The 15,036-nt window shown below is 40.6% G+C and overlaps 1 protein-coding gene across 1 annotated transcript in view; it reads right to left on the bottom strand.

Annotated features, from left to right (window-relative positions):
- Positions 1-15,036, bottom strand: part of lingo1a (leucine rich repeat and Ig domain containing 1a) — a 203,762-nt gene that overhangs the window by 156,849 nt on the left and 31,877 nt on the right. Inside the window, exon 3 of the mRNA XM_086074242.1 lies at positions 7,091-7,148. The gene's annotated coding sequence lies outside the window, so the exon portion shown is untranslated. The remainder of the gene's footprint in view (positions 1-7,090; positions 7,149-15,036) is intronic.

Genomic DNA, 15,036 nt, shown 5'->3' with positions numbered 1-15,036 from the left:
GTAACAGGTGCCACAAATAACCATGATTTAACATCGAAGGTCTGTTCTAACTTCAACCTATGACCCTGCCAACAACCGTTTCCAATTTCATTTGTATTCTGGGTTCAGTATTTGCTCGATTTGTTTAAAAAAAAAAGGTAAAAGGAGAAAGACAGAAAACCGCAACAGGCGTGCAGCTGTATTAACAGACTACTCACAAATCCCTTCCCAAGTGTGGAAAATATAAATAACTCGATAAATAATAAACCTTGAGCTCGCCCTCAAGCAATTGAAGAAAAATTAAAAAAGAAGCGCACACTACTTGGCCAAACAGCAGTGGTGCCCGTTGATTCACTTTCAGCTAGTTCCATTCATCCATCCAGGCTGGTGAAGTTCACGCGTTGGCTAGCAAAGTTAGCATGCAGGCTAGTGGTTTTGGGGCAAACCTGATAAAGCATTTGTTGCTAATGTTCCTCATAGGTGATCATGAACATTCAGCGTGTAGCCCAACAGTAGGACAGTAATAACAGTCACCTCTTTATGTTGGCATCTTATTAAATTTTGTGCAGCATAACAGCTAAATACTGCTTCACCATGTTTGCTTTCAGCTCCACTAATTGACCCGAGTCTGCAGATTCCTACTATGTTTATATTCTATTTGCATTAATTTAATGTATTCAGGACTCAAACCATTCAGTGATTTATATCAGAATTTTAAAATCTATTCTCCAGCTGACTGAGCGCTATTGTGAAGTCTTTAGAACTGGAGTAATATGTTCTGATTTCTTTGTTCTAGTCAAAACCCAATTCTAACGCCATGTCTAGGTGAACTCATATTCAATTTGGATTTACATCCCCACAAAAACGACTTTTTCGATTGTCCTATTCGTTGATACATGATTGGTCTGCCTTTTTGCCGAAAGTGTATTCAAGCTTCTGATTGGCTGAAATGGTCCTACCGTTTGGGGGCAAAGCGTACACAAGTGTGGAACTCATTTGAACCAAACTAATTCGAGCTTATTTAAATATGCTCAATGTATTAAACGTGTTTACTGTAAATACGTTCGAAAGAGTTTGCAAACACGTTTGAACGCAAAGTCGTTGGAACGAGCTTGCAAATTAATGTAAAAAAATGCTATATTTTTAGCATTTAGCCTACAACTATGTTTGCCAGTCAAAAGGTTTACTCCATATCGGCAGTTGCATGGTTCCATAATAGCGCCATCCGCTGCTTTCGAATGCAATCAACTCGTCTTTGGGACACGTTTTTAATTGTTGTTGTTGTTTTACATACAGAAGGCTTTGATGCAGCTTCTCAACTGAAGAGAACGGTTGAAGAAATGTTATTACAAAAACAGCCAGCAGGTGGCAGCAGAGCAAAAGAGCTCAACCAGGGCCATGTTGAAAAAAGCTCATTTACCCACAGTTCTAAACAGATTTGTGAATAATAATGAAAGTTAGCTATATTCTAATGCTAATTGCTGCAAAATGGAAACAGAGGTGGCTTAAAGCAATGGTAGTTATTGCAAAAAGCGGCCAGCAGGTGGCAGCAGAGTATAAGAGATCAGCCAGGGCCATGTTGCAACAAGCACTTTTTGGCAGTGTTTTCACCAGGAATGTGAATACTGATGACATTTAGCTATATTCTAATGCTAATTGCTGCAAAACGGAAACAGATACAAATATATTTTTTTCCTCTCATCTTTCTTTTGGTAGGTTCCATGTTTTTATAGCAATAGAACACAATATGTTGTGGGCAAAATCAATCAGAATCCAGTAAAACAGCCAGGAGCAAAGGGGGTTGCTTCAGTGAAAATGGCTGGAAGTGAATGAGTTACTATTTCCCTTTTTGTGGGGTGCAAGAAACTTGGCTAATATAATAATATATTGTAATGCTAATATAATAATATATTTGAATGCTAATTGTTGCAAAACTAAAACAAATATAAATATATTTAATATTTTTATATTTTCGTGATGAAAGAAGAGACTAAATCTTTATTTTTTTTCGTTTTTATAGCAAGAGAACACAATATTCTGTGGGCCTTGCAAAATCAGTCAAAATCCAGTAAAACAGCCGGGAGCGAAGGGGCTTGCTTCAGTGAAAATGGCTGGGAGTGAATGAGTTCATGTTAAAATATATTTAAATAGGAGTAACAGTTGATGTGTAGAATTTGAATATATTTGTCAGGCTTCCGCATTCAATTTATCACACTTTATATGGCCAAACCCACTTAAGCATCTACAATGAAATGTTGTGGAGATACGCTCGAGGAAGAGAAACAGATTTGCAGATGTTTGCAGCTCAGCGCAAATAGTGAGTAAAGCGATCCATGTCTGGAGACACAAGTGAAGACTGATCTGCTGTGGGATGGCAGCAGCTTGTGTTTTGGTGGCACTGAGGAGGGGGCAAGCGTGGCTGGAGAAAAGTTCCCGACCTTGATGAATGAGCCTCGGTGGCGCTTTGCCGCACTAAACGCTTTTCCGCTCAGCTGTGGCGACAACGTGATTAATATTTGCATGGCATTCGGCCAATTCATCACGGCCCACGTGCGGGTTCCACGTCACATGGACGCCGCCGGTCCAAGAGCGCAGATTTGGCAAGACTTCAAGCCAAAACAAACAACTGCGAATGTATACAAGCGCAGCCATGTTCTGCCAAGACTCGGATTTAGGAATACGGGGGAAAAAAAGCGGCGTTTTCGCTCGCCGCCGCCAACTATCACCTTCCATTGCCTTCTTGAATAATGACTCCCGATTTGACGAGCAGCTCATGTATTGTCGATACGGTTTAGCTTCAGCACCGTGAACAAGTCCCACTGATGAATTGTCACGCATGCGAGAAAGGAAGTGCCGAATATGAGAACAAATGGCTTAAATGAGCCGTTCAACTGCAGAAGCCAGATGATATCGCACATATACGTTAAGATTGTCGAGTTTCGCTTGTTTTTTTTTGCTCTCGCTTCATGATGGAGTGTCATCGCTGTAATCAAAATGGCTTTGTGCTGCCACAGGTATGGTTTTGCAAGGCAGCCGCCATCTTCTTTCTGTCTGGAATTATACGTTAGCAGCCTACTTGTACTCTGTAGTTTTACTCCCCACTTGAAAAATCTAACTCGATACAAGTGCAGGTAAATGAGAACACATTTTTGCAAGGATGCCCAATCGCCTGGTAAACAGACACCAAGATTACCATGAGTCCTTCAAATGTCGCATGAACACTTGATTGGCAGAAAATTACTTCCAAAAAAGTGGCCTCAAGTTGACACCTTAAGTTACTTCCAATTATAGTTTTGTTATTTTTATTTTGTTTTTAGTATAGCAGATAAAATAGGTATACATTTATGTATATCGCAAATTAGCGACAAAAGGCATTTACGGTAAAAACAAAAAAAAACTCGGCACACATTTTATTTTATAAATACTAAACATTCGGTGTAAAAAAAAAAAAAAAATGTGTCACTCCCAGTTGATGATGACTGTCAACCAAAACAACCTCATAAATTCACTTTACCGGTGACTAGCTTAATGCTAACACAAAGGGAAAAGCCATAGACAGGCTAATGAATAGAATCTTTGCTGCTGGTATAATGCTTTAAGGAATGGACACAAACACTCATAGACAAGATAAAATCCTCACATGAGTATATTCTTTATCCTCAGTGAAAAATAACTAATTTTGCTGCAGATAACTGAAACACTTACAGGAGTTGAGTTGTATCGTCTTGCACAGCCCGGAAAGAACCAAAATGATTTTATCATGCACACACATTTTGTTAAAATTGTATTTAATTATGATAATATTCTATATTTTTATAATGTGCAATAATATAGAGGGCTATTTCCCCTTTTTTTTTTATATATATATATATTTTTTTTTTAAATTTTTTGGGGGGTTGTGGTTGAAATTAATGGCATTTCTAATCTATCTCACTGAGGAAAGATGATATGAAAAAGTGTTTTGAGTATCCCAAGGCGTCACTGGATATGCTTTTTTGGGGGGTGTTGTATGGCGATTGCCTTACTCTTCGAAAAGTCACACACAGTCCTGCTCTCCTCGAGACATGAAAGCCACCCCGAGATACATTAGGACACAGCGTAGGTGTTCCATACATAAATTCTAGCGGCGGTATTGCGAGTGAGCAACATTTATCCCGTCCTTGAAGAGAGAGCATTTCTTCCGCTCAAAGAAAATAGGGATCGCTGAATTCCCATCAGGTGGCCGATTCTTTGGCCACAAAATGGATTATCTGTCAAGAGCTGGTTTGTTGGCCTGCTGGTTGCTGCAGAGGAGATAGCGTTTGTCTTTGTCTCACAGGGACACCTTGCTAGCGAGCACTTCTCCTTGTGTAAAGCCGGGGGGGGAAATAATCCATATTTGAAGCTGTCGTTAGCCCGCATCTTGCCGGGAATTCCCACGGTGGGTTAAGTTTGGATACGGCATGACAGATGAATGGGAAAGCTGCTTAGGGAAGACGGGGAGTCGGATCTCCGAGCCGCTCGGTGGCCATTTTTGGACGGGCGGAGGAGATTCCAGTGTCTGGCATTGGTGGAGGCGCTTTGGTGCAGTGGGAGCGCCGAGCCAGGTGGTCGTCGCTTGGCAGCAGGAGTGCCGCCTCGCTCGTGTGCGCTCACTCGCCAAGCTGCTCCAGTCGAACCCTCTTTGGGCGACGCTAACAAAAGGTCTTGATGAGATGAAATATCAGTTATTACCCTGCCAAGGTGAACAGCGCCGTACGAATGCAGAGTCATTAATATGCGTGTCTACACACAGAATCATGAGGGCTCAATTATGTCTGTGTTGACCAGTGGTGAAGGTTTGAATTTTGAGCAGACGGTAAGAATCACAACCACTCATGTCACATAATCCAAAAGTAATTAAAAGTCATCAAATTACATTGCTTTAATATGATGTTACTAGGATTACATTACTAACTACCGTACATTTTTAAACAGGTAACTAGTTACTCTTTCGGAACAAATTTTGAAGTATCCTTACCAACCCCGTTTAATACATATAACAATCGGAAATGTTGGTAGATTTTCGTTTCATTTATACGATAAAGAGCTTATTGATCATATACTAAATTATATTGTCTTTTCAACTGAAGGATGTTCTGTGAATTAATTGATGGCAGACGTGAGGATTTAATGCTGCTCGTCAAGCTAGACCTGGGTTATTACTTAAGATGTTGTCATGTTTGAGGATAATCTTACATAGGGTGGGTTTCAATCCATCTATTTTTATTCGAACTTTCAAGAATTGCCAAAAAGAAACTGAATGGAAATGCCAGAAATTCGGAAAAAAAAAGGGCCCAAAATTCAAAAAAAAGTGTTTACGCTTGGAGGGGGTGGTTTTTGAAGCGTATCGAAAAAAGGAAAATGTGCATTTTGGCGATGGAAACAGGTTTTGCGAATTAGCGACTACAAGACTGGATGTATGTCGCATGTTTTGACTGATACTACATCACATGCACGTTTGCAGTCACAATAAATGGCGGATGATAAAGTAAGATATGTTTGGGGAGACCAAGAAACACAATTCTTTTTATAATTAGTTAAAGAAAAAAAACATCAATGCAATTTTAGATGGCTTTATCAACATCAGCTCTCAATGTAACGACACACACTTTACTTACATGCGGGAGGGAAGCCAACAAAGACAGACGACTTCCGTTCAGTCCGTCAAAACCAACATTCCCACCTGGAACTGCCCATTGTCCCAAAGTTCCGTCACTACAACGTCATCTCGCGGCGCATATTTGCAAAAGAAGCGCGGATGGAAACGGGCATAAGTCGGCTTGTCCCTTTTACGCAATTTCACAAAATTTGCATAAAAATGTGTACACATACATTAATCAATACCAATGACAAGAAGAGGTTTAGCAAAAAACTAATTTCCATTTTTTTCCCAACACCTGTCTCAAACCACCATGTTTGATCCCTTAAAATCAATAGGGCGCTTGCAAAACATTCATCAACAATCCCCAAAGATTTGGGGGGAAACCAAGACCGGTAGCAAAGTGACAAGAACACGTAACCACTTATCAATATGATTGTGTTGACTTGAGTCTACTAACAGCTTGGGTTTCAAATTTGCAGACAATCTGTGAAGAAACCATTTCAATGGTGACAGGAAAAGACGCAAAATGTCAGGATTTCAACAAATCGAGCTGACTCACTAATGCATCCTGCTTAGCGTTTTCTCAGTATTTAGTATTGCTCCCACACCAACGTGCACCTCAGGAGTCGTCGGAGCAAATGAAATGCTCGCTATGAGCCAACGAGCGGGAGAGAAAATTAATAACGAGAAAAGACCGGCCGTCGGCCTTTATTTTCGCCGCGCTATTTCCTTGCATTAGCTCCAAAAAGCTGCAGCACTTGTTCGCAACCGCCAAGATTTATCTCATGTGAAGCTGCAACACTTACTTTGCTGGCCTGCTGAGACAAAAGCGTCTTAATAATAATTTAATACGGCAGGGAAGAGCTCCCAGAGCTCGTATCTTGGATTGAATGTATAGTCTAAAAAAAATAATATATATATATAAAATGTACAATAAAATGTTTTTTCTAAGTTTCGCACTCTTAACATAAAAGTGGAAAAAATTTAAACTAATAGAAATATGGCTGCATCTTTTAGTCACTGATACATTAATTTCATAACAATTGATCAAATTGAGATAAAATTACAAACATGTACTGTAAAAAACGAGTGATATTGATTTGTGTTGGTTATTTTTCTGCCACTAGATGGCATAATTGCATTTGTAAGACGGTGACAACTCAGTGCATTTTCTTTTCACATTAAGAGCGATCTAATCTTTAACATGAAGTAACTTGTGAAATTCTACATATTTTTAAAATTGCAAAATACAACTTAACTCCAGTCTCCACAAATATATGCATTATTATTAAATGTATTACTGCTAAATTTTGGCGTGGACGTGTCTGCTGTCTGGCGTTAAAGGAACTTTAAATGAACACAATTAACACACTCATTTTGACACAAAATAGCACCTTATAATACTGTACATTTCAAAAACATACATTCACAGACAATTCAATAAATGAACATAGAATGTAAATGATGTGTTGCTCAGTGAAGACTTACTTCTGAAAAGTACCGCCCACCACTGGTTTGCGCTATTCCATGCCTCCTGCCCTCATCTCTATGCAAACACAAAAATGAAAGAAAATTTAATCAAATGTATTGTCATTGCACATGCACACGTACAGAGCAATGAAATTCATTTAAGAGTTACAAATCATCCAAAAGACATTAAAAAAAAAATTAATAACCAACAGAAGAGCGGGCATAGAGAAGCCTAATGGGTCGCCAAACAGTGCTCCCAATTCCTTAGATGGGAAAAAAATCATAAGGAAGTAAAAAGATCAACTACTAGTGCTTCACATTGTTGGTTATAGTGAATTGAAAAATACTTTTAGTCTCCAATTTTGTTTACTTAAGTTTTTTTTAACATGCCACACAAACCATTATCATGATAAGCTGTTATTTGAAGGTAAAACGACAAATTTGACAGTAATGGTTTGACGTATCATATCATGCCATGCTTCAGATGCCATAATAAAACATTATCAGATCTCGACAGCATCAATGGCCATTAATTAGCCTCACTTCAAGTAAAGTGGCGCATAATGGCGGTACAATACAGCAGCAGCCATGGACTTCAATTAACGTGTGCATGCACTCTGATTCCGATGCTGGGAAATGTTTACGCCTTTTAAGGCCACAATCAGTCAAGCATGTGTCAGCTGACACAGCGGGCGGTCCCAACAGGACGTTGATTTTCTCTATTTGCTCGCTTTGTCATCAGAGCCGAAACATCAATGACGATAAGTCGCGACACAGGACGCCAAGAACGGCTCGGGCAGTCAATCAGGCATGACCTTTTTCAGGATGTGCGGATAAAATAAATAAATAAATAAAATGTGCCGTTAAAATCAGCAAATGTCTGACACATTCATTCATTGGGCACGTGTTAGGCGTCTTGACACAGCAGGACTGAAAAGTTATGAAGCAAAAAGGACATGTTGATAAATCGATGCCACGCAATCCAGTCTACTTAATACATAATTGACGTTCACTCAATGTTATGTTCGCGGCTGCATAAATGGATCTTGTATTTATGCGGTCCTCTTATTGGAGCCATAATAACAAGACTCGGCTTGAGACAAAATATCAATATCATAATATAACACTATTGCTCATAATTCAGTATCAATACCCCGAGACCAGAAACTATCATTTTATTTAATTCAATTTAGCGCCAAGCTTCACTTTATGGCGGTCAAGAATGGAGCTGATGTCCATTTTCTTATTTAAACAAATACCAAACTGAACTTACTGTCAATAAATATCAACATGTTTGATAAAAATATGTACTGTATTTAATACTTTTTGTCTGTGTAGATTCTCATTGATCCATGTCATAGTAATCTGTAAACATTGAAGAACTATTGAGGTAAAAAAAATAAAAAATAAAAATAAAAAAAGCTCAAAAATGGCTTGGGCAATTATGACTATTTTGATAAACCAAGTGCAGAGTTGGACTTTTTTAACCGCCAGGAATGGACCTTAACCGTCATCATTTTGTTTTACTAAACCAAGTGCAGCATTTGACTTCTTAGCCATTAAAAATGGGGCCCGAGGTTTACTTTTTCAAAATAAAGTAAGTGCCAAAATTGACTTTTTGACCAAGAATAGAGCTGAACGTCAAATCTGTTTAAAATAATCGACTGCAGAATTAGATTTTTTTTTTTACCATCTAGAATGGCCCTGACTTGTTATTTTTGTTTTAAAATGCCAAGTTCAACATTTTGACCTTCAAGAATGAAGTTGACTGTCATGACTTTATTTTAATAAACCGAGAGCAGAGTTTGACTTTTCAACTGTCAAGTAAGGAACTGTGAGACACAAATGAGAAATAAACAAAAGGCCAACGGTGACTTTTCGACTGCCACCCATGGAGCTTGCCGTTATTTAGTGGTGACAACCTTGGAAAATGAACTTCATGTTTTAAACGCATCACTGACAAGAAACGTATATTTTCACTGAACCAATCGTACAAAAATAATTGATGATTAGCAACGGAAGCAAAATGGCTATAGCTTAGGTGTCATGTTTCGGTTCTGTGGGGGTTGGGTTTTTGTTTAAGGGTGTTCTTTGTCTTGTGTAATGTCTAACCACGTCCACCTGTGTGTGCGTCTTCCCTTCCCCAGGTGTGTTTCATTAGTGTTGGTGTATTTAGTCTGTTGTGCATGTCCAGTCAATGTGGGTGTATTGCCTATGTTATGTGTGGAAGTTTGTGCGTCAAGTCTTTGTCACAGCCAAGTCATCTTTGTCACAGCCATGTAGCCATTGTCACTGCAAAATAGCCTTTGTCACAGCCAAGTCATCGCCACAGCTAACCAAGTCATCATCATCACAGCTAACCAAGTCATCATCGTCACAGCTAACCAAGTCACAGCCAAGAAGCCACAACCCCAACCAAGTCAAGTCACTCCACAGCAAGTCAAGTCAAGGCAAATCAGGTCATGTCACGTCACGCTTCCTTCCAGTTACGGCGACCAGGCTACTCACGTCCTGTCTAGTAATGGCGACCAGTCCAGTCACATTCTGTCCAGTCAAGGCGATCCGCCTACTCACATCTTGTCCTAGTCAAGACGATCACTCTACTCACGTTCTGTCCAGTCATGGCGACCAGTCTTCTCACGTCCTGTCCAGTCATTACGAACAGTCCAGTCACATCCTGTCCAGTCACATCCTGTCCAGTCACATCCTGTCCAGTCAAGGCGATCCGCCTACTCACATCTTGTCCTAGTCAAGACGATCACTCTACTCACGTTCTGTCCAGTCATGGCGACCAGTCTTCTCACGTCCTGTCCAGTCATTACGAACAGTACAGTCACATCCTGTCCAGTCACATCCTGTCCAGTCACATCCTGTCCAGTCATGGCGACCCATGATTGATTTAATGTTAAAGCTTACCCACCACCCACATTTGGGAAATATATTTTGTCCATCGATTGTAAACACGATTGTGTGTTTTGCTTGATCATGTGTGTAATCATTTAGAGTATAGACTTGACCAATATAAAAGTAAATGGCTGTGAATCGACGCGAGCGCATCTGTGGTTACTGGAAGATGATTGGTTTGGCAATGGGGCCTTAATGGAAACAACCAAGTGAATGGTCCTGCTATAAACAGCCATCAGCATTCGTGCACATCCTGCAAAGCCGTAGTGACTCTTCCTCCCTCCCTCAGGCTGCCAAGGTGCTGGTGCTGGCTACAAATGCTTGTTTATTGGGAGCAGTGCAGCGGGTGGTGGAGAGAGTTGGCGTCCTGCTGCGGACTGCATGAAGCCAAATTTGCTGAGAGAGAGTCACAAGTTCCTGAGTCGGGTTCTCTCTCGCCCCGGGGCTCCGCCGGCGGAGAGACTTCCACCTGCAATGTCAGGTTGATTACACAGCGGGAGTGGCGCAGCTTATTGATCACATTTGCCACTGTTGACTAGCCGAGTCTTGCGAGGCTTTCCGAATCAAAACTCAGCCAGTATGAAGTGGTTCGGCTCAATCGACTGCAGCCGCACACCAGGCTAAAGGCTTTTTTCAGGCACAAAATCGCAGGCATAGGCTGCATTCGCAGGAGTGAATCGGAGGGTGTGTGACTTCTTACACTTTGTGGATCCATTTAAGGCAGGGATGGGGGCAACTTAAATGATAGAGGGGGCCCCAAATTTCTATCAGTGCTACGGGGGGCCACATATGGCCATGCACTTCCTAACCATACATGCCCTTAATACAGTAAATTTCATTTTTCCTAATACAGTTTTCAATGAATGTATAAAAGGTCCACTATTCAACAGCAAAAATAACAAAATAACCACATTCAAGGAAAGCATAAAACTGCTCAACAGCAAACCAAAATTAAGTGCAACAACTCATTTTGTGCATTTGTTTTTTTCCACAAGAAATCCACTCACTAAAATTGTATATCATGCAGGACAAAAAATAAATAAATAAAATATAGGGCTACCCACGTTGTAGTATATGACAGTATAAGCCCCAGTGCAAGTGCAACTTAGCCATGTCTGCCATTTAGTGGTGAATGGTGATACTACAACTTAAAGCTATACAGCGGAACCGTGTTATTTGCGTGGAGAATAGGGACCGGGCTGGACCGAGAATAGGAAAATTGACGTATAATTGAAATGCATTATGAAGAGGGGATGGCATTTAGAAGAAAAAAAAACAGAAAATTCAACAATACATGCTAATAAACCTAAAATATATATTTTTTCCATGAAAATGGGGGTTTGTTCTGCCCAAAAATTTAAAACAAAGAAAAAAATGATTATATAAATAAAATGGTGCCAAGCTTGTATACAGGGGACCATTGTAGTAGAAGAAACATGTTTATAATTTGACCATCAATAATGGAACCGATTGCTGTTATTTAGTTTGAATAAACTAAGCTAGACTTTTTGAATGTTATGAATTGAGATGACCACACTTGTTTATTAGTTTATTTAACTGCCAAGCTTGACTTTTCAGCCAGAAATTAAATTTTTAACCACCATGAATGAAGCTGACCGTAGTTATTTTTGATTAAATTAAAATACCAAGTGCTGACATGGATTTTTTGATAGTAAAATAGGAAGGAGCTGACATCATAATTGTGTTTTAATAAACCAAATAATTTGCCAGGTTTGACCGTCAAGAATGGAACTGACAGATTATTTTTGTTTTAATAAACCTAGTTTTACTTTTTGACCTTTAAGAATGCAGCTGACTGGTATTTTGTTTTCAGAAACTAAGTGCAAAGTTTGACTTTGTTGTCAAGAACCATCACGAACGGAGTTGGTTGCCATTATTTTTGTTTTCATAAACCAAGGGCAGAGTTTGTCATTTCTACCATCAGAAACGGAGGTGAGACGGTCATCGCTTTGTATTAATAAACCAAGTTTGACTTTTTGCTTCCGAGTCCTCCAAGTTCAGTTAAGAGCACGAACCGACGAGTGAAGACTGCTGACATCTTCAGTTGACGATTTATTACCTGCAGGCTGATCCAAGAGCACACTCCACCACCGCGTAATTGGACCGACTCTCTTCTCGGGCTCTTTGAGCTTTCATTTCTCCGGCTGGAGGGGAAACCAGAGGCGTGGAAGAATGGAGTCGGGTCAGACTAATGCTTGGTTGGGGGATTTGGGACGGATTGGAGAGCATCCGCAAGGCATCATTACCTGCAAATCTGCGCACACTCACACACAAACCTCAAGCGAAGTATTGACGTCTGATTTGAAGTGTTTGTTTTGCGCCGGCAAACAACAGTGCGATCTCATTAACTCTCCAAAACGCACGAGGGAGATGTTTTCACACTGTAACTTTTTATTCCCAAGGATTAGGAAATTGAATGGATTTTGTTTTTTTGTGTGTGTCAAAAATATTGAGGCAAGATGATCAAGAACCCCACCCCCCCCCGCACCGCTAGAAAAATAGTGCACATGCAACATTCTACTCATCTCGACGGCTCAGTGTTGAGACGACGCAAGCATTTTAAGTGCACAAGTCAAACATATCTGTCGTCTTTTCAGGATGCTGCCTCAGCTTCCTTGTGGGGAATATGGAAAAGCAAACACACAAAAATAGGAAAAAGGACATCGTGGGCAAATAAAAGTTATTCAGCATTTATCGCTCTTTCAGCAAAGTCACAGTTGGAAGTTTGTGAACATTTCACAAGCGTCTTAAAGGAGAACATCAATGCCCAGTCGACAACGCGAGTGCTGTCCGTGCAGCAAATGGAGCGCATTTTGGCAGCTTGTAAAGCACAAATTGTTTTCCTCAAGACAGCCTGTACCCGTCTGACACTATTATGATTGCGGAAGTACATACAGGTTGATGCATTTCACTTTCAAAAACAGGTGTAAAAAAAATAAAAAAAATAAAACAAAACTACGATAGCAGGACCATTGTTTGATTTTGTTTCCCAGCTGCCAACGAATGAATTACCTTTTTTCCTTTAACAAGAACCCCCACCCGCCCCACCCCCCCCCCACTAAGCCTCTTTCTAGTTTTCTTGTTACTATGACAGCCAAGTAATTAAATTGAACCTAAGAGTGGATATTGTGCAAGACACCACTAATCTGGTAGACAAAACACATTTGTGTGTGCTTTGGGATTTGTATAATAATTGATATCATAAAAAGGAAAAAATAAATTAAAAATAGAGACACCAGGAGGCAGTGCTGGACGTGGCGGAAATGAAGATGTTGAGGTTTTCTCTGAAAGTGACAAGCTTGGATAAGATTAGAAATGAGATCATTAAAGGGATAGCAAAGTTTAAATGTTTTGGAGACTAAAGTTAGAGAAAACAGACAACTGGTTTAGACACATCCAGAAGAGTGATAGTTGAGTATTAATTAGTAGGAGGATCATTATGATGGAGCTGCCAGAAGTGTTGGGAACGTTGCTTTATAATAGTAATTTCTCATTGTTACCAATTACTTGCTAGTAATTGAGTTAGGAATTGAATTACTTTAAAATGGAGACAAATGATCGAGGTAAACAGATTTTTTTTTTTGGGTGCAATTGGAGTTTCGGAAGGCACCTCCAGGTGCAATCTTGCACCTTTTTGTAGCGGAAAACGGTACTTGTGCCGTTGTGGGAGTGAACACAGCCAACTTGCTTCCTGGCCAATGGAGGCCAACAACCACCCATAGCTGTGCGGTGACCCGGGAGGCCGATTTGAAATATATATTTAAGGTAATAATAATAATAACAATGTATTCAATGTATTGATTTCTACAATGATTCAAAGGGTTAGATCAGGGGTGGCCAAGTTCGGTCCTTGAGAGCCACTATCCAGCCTGTTTTCCATGTTTCTCTCTACAAACAAATCTAATTCATGATCAGGATCATTTTCAGGCTTCTGCAAAGCTTGCTGATGAGCTGATCATTAGATTCAGCTGCGCTGAATGAGGGAGACATGGAAAACAGGCTGGATAGTGGCTCTCGAGGACTGAACTTGGCCACCCCTGGGTTAGATAAACACTGTTATACTTATGAATGAAATACAATGACATCCACCACATATGTCCGCAGAGCTCAGAAACCATTTGCATACAAATCCACCCAAATCGCATTACACCACCTGCACCAGAACTTAGACCTGCTTTCAGTTTGTCTATAGTTGGGTTCACCAATTCCGGTGCTCGAGGTCCTTGCATGCCTGATAACGATCCTGATCTTTAGTATCAGGTGTGTTGGTAGGCGAAAACCTCTCAAACCTGCAGGACTCCGGACCTCGGGGACGGCAATTGGTGAACCCTGGTATAGTTGAGTCTACTCTCAGCCACCGAATTTCAGATATGCCCGGGGCGTGTAGAAGAAAACACCTTCAGTCCGCCGGCGCGCTCAGCACGGAGCGGCGCGGTCTGCCAAATTGCCAACCACGCTAAAGGAGGCTTGCACCTGCATGACAACCAAGATGCGTCAGTTTTTCTGCCCTATTGCACGTGCAAATGGAGCCTTCCGTCTTAATGTTGAGTTCTCATTCTTTTAATTCCTACACGACAGTTCCGAGAGTCAGGGTTTGAATCTCGTCTCCGGCTTGCAACCATTAATGTTCACTCTGCTCTATTTCCAGCTTTGAGTGCTAATGACATCGTTGCTGTAAAGCTAACACATCGTGTGGGTTTTAGTGGTGATCAAGAGAAGAACTCTTTAAGTCCAGATGACTGAGGTCAGAGGAAGTCAACTCACACAGAGAGAGAATTGACAGCAGATCAAAATAAATGTGTGACTAATGACTCGCGGCGAGAATATGACATGAGCTGGTCAGTGTGCATACTGAGCAGATAATGACAATTCATCATCACACGCCGATGATTCTATAAAGGCCCCGCTGGTTTGTGTCGCCGGCATCCTCAGAGGACTCATGGCTGAAGGGCACACCAGCAACAAGACTGCTCATTGATCATCGAACCGATGCCTGAGACTCAAGATTGCAATCAGAGATTCGGGCGGTGGGTGGTTGT

This window comes from Leptonotus elevatus, chromosome 4 (genome assembly GCF_054856555.1).
Source record: "Leptonotus elevatus isolate MCC_2025b chromosome 4, RoL_Lele_1.0, whole genome shotgun sequence".
NCBI lineage: Eukaryota > Metazoa > Chordata > Actinopteri > Syngnathiformes > Syngnathidae > Leptonotus > Leptonotus elevatus.
Note: the sequence above shows the minus strand (reverse complement) of the source record. Positions and strands in the feature narration are given on the sequence as shown.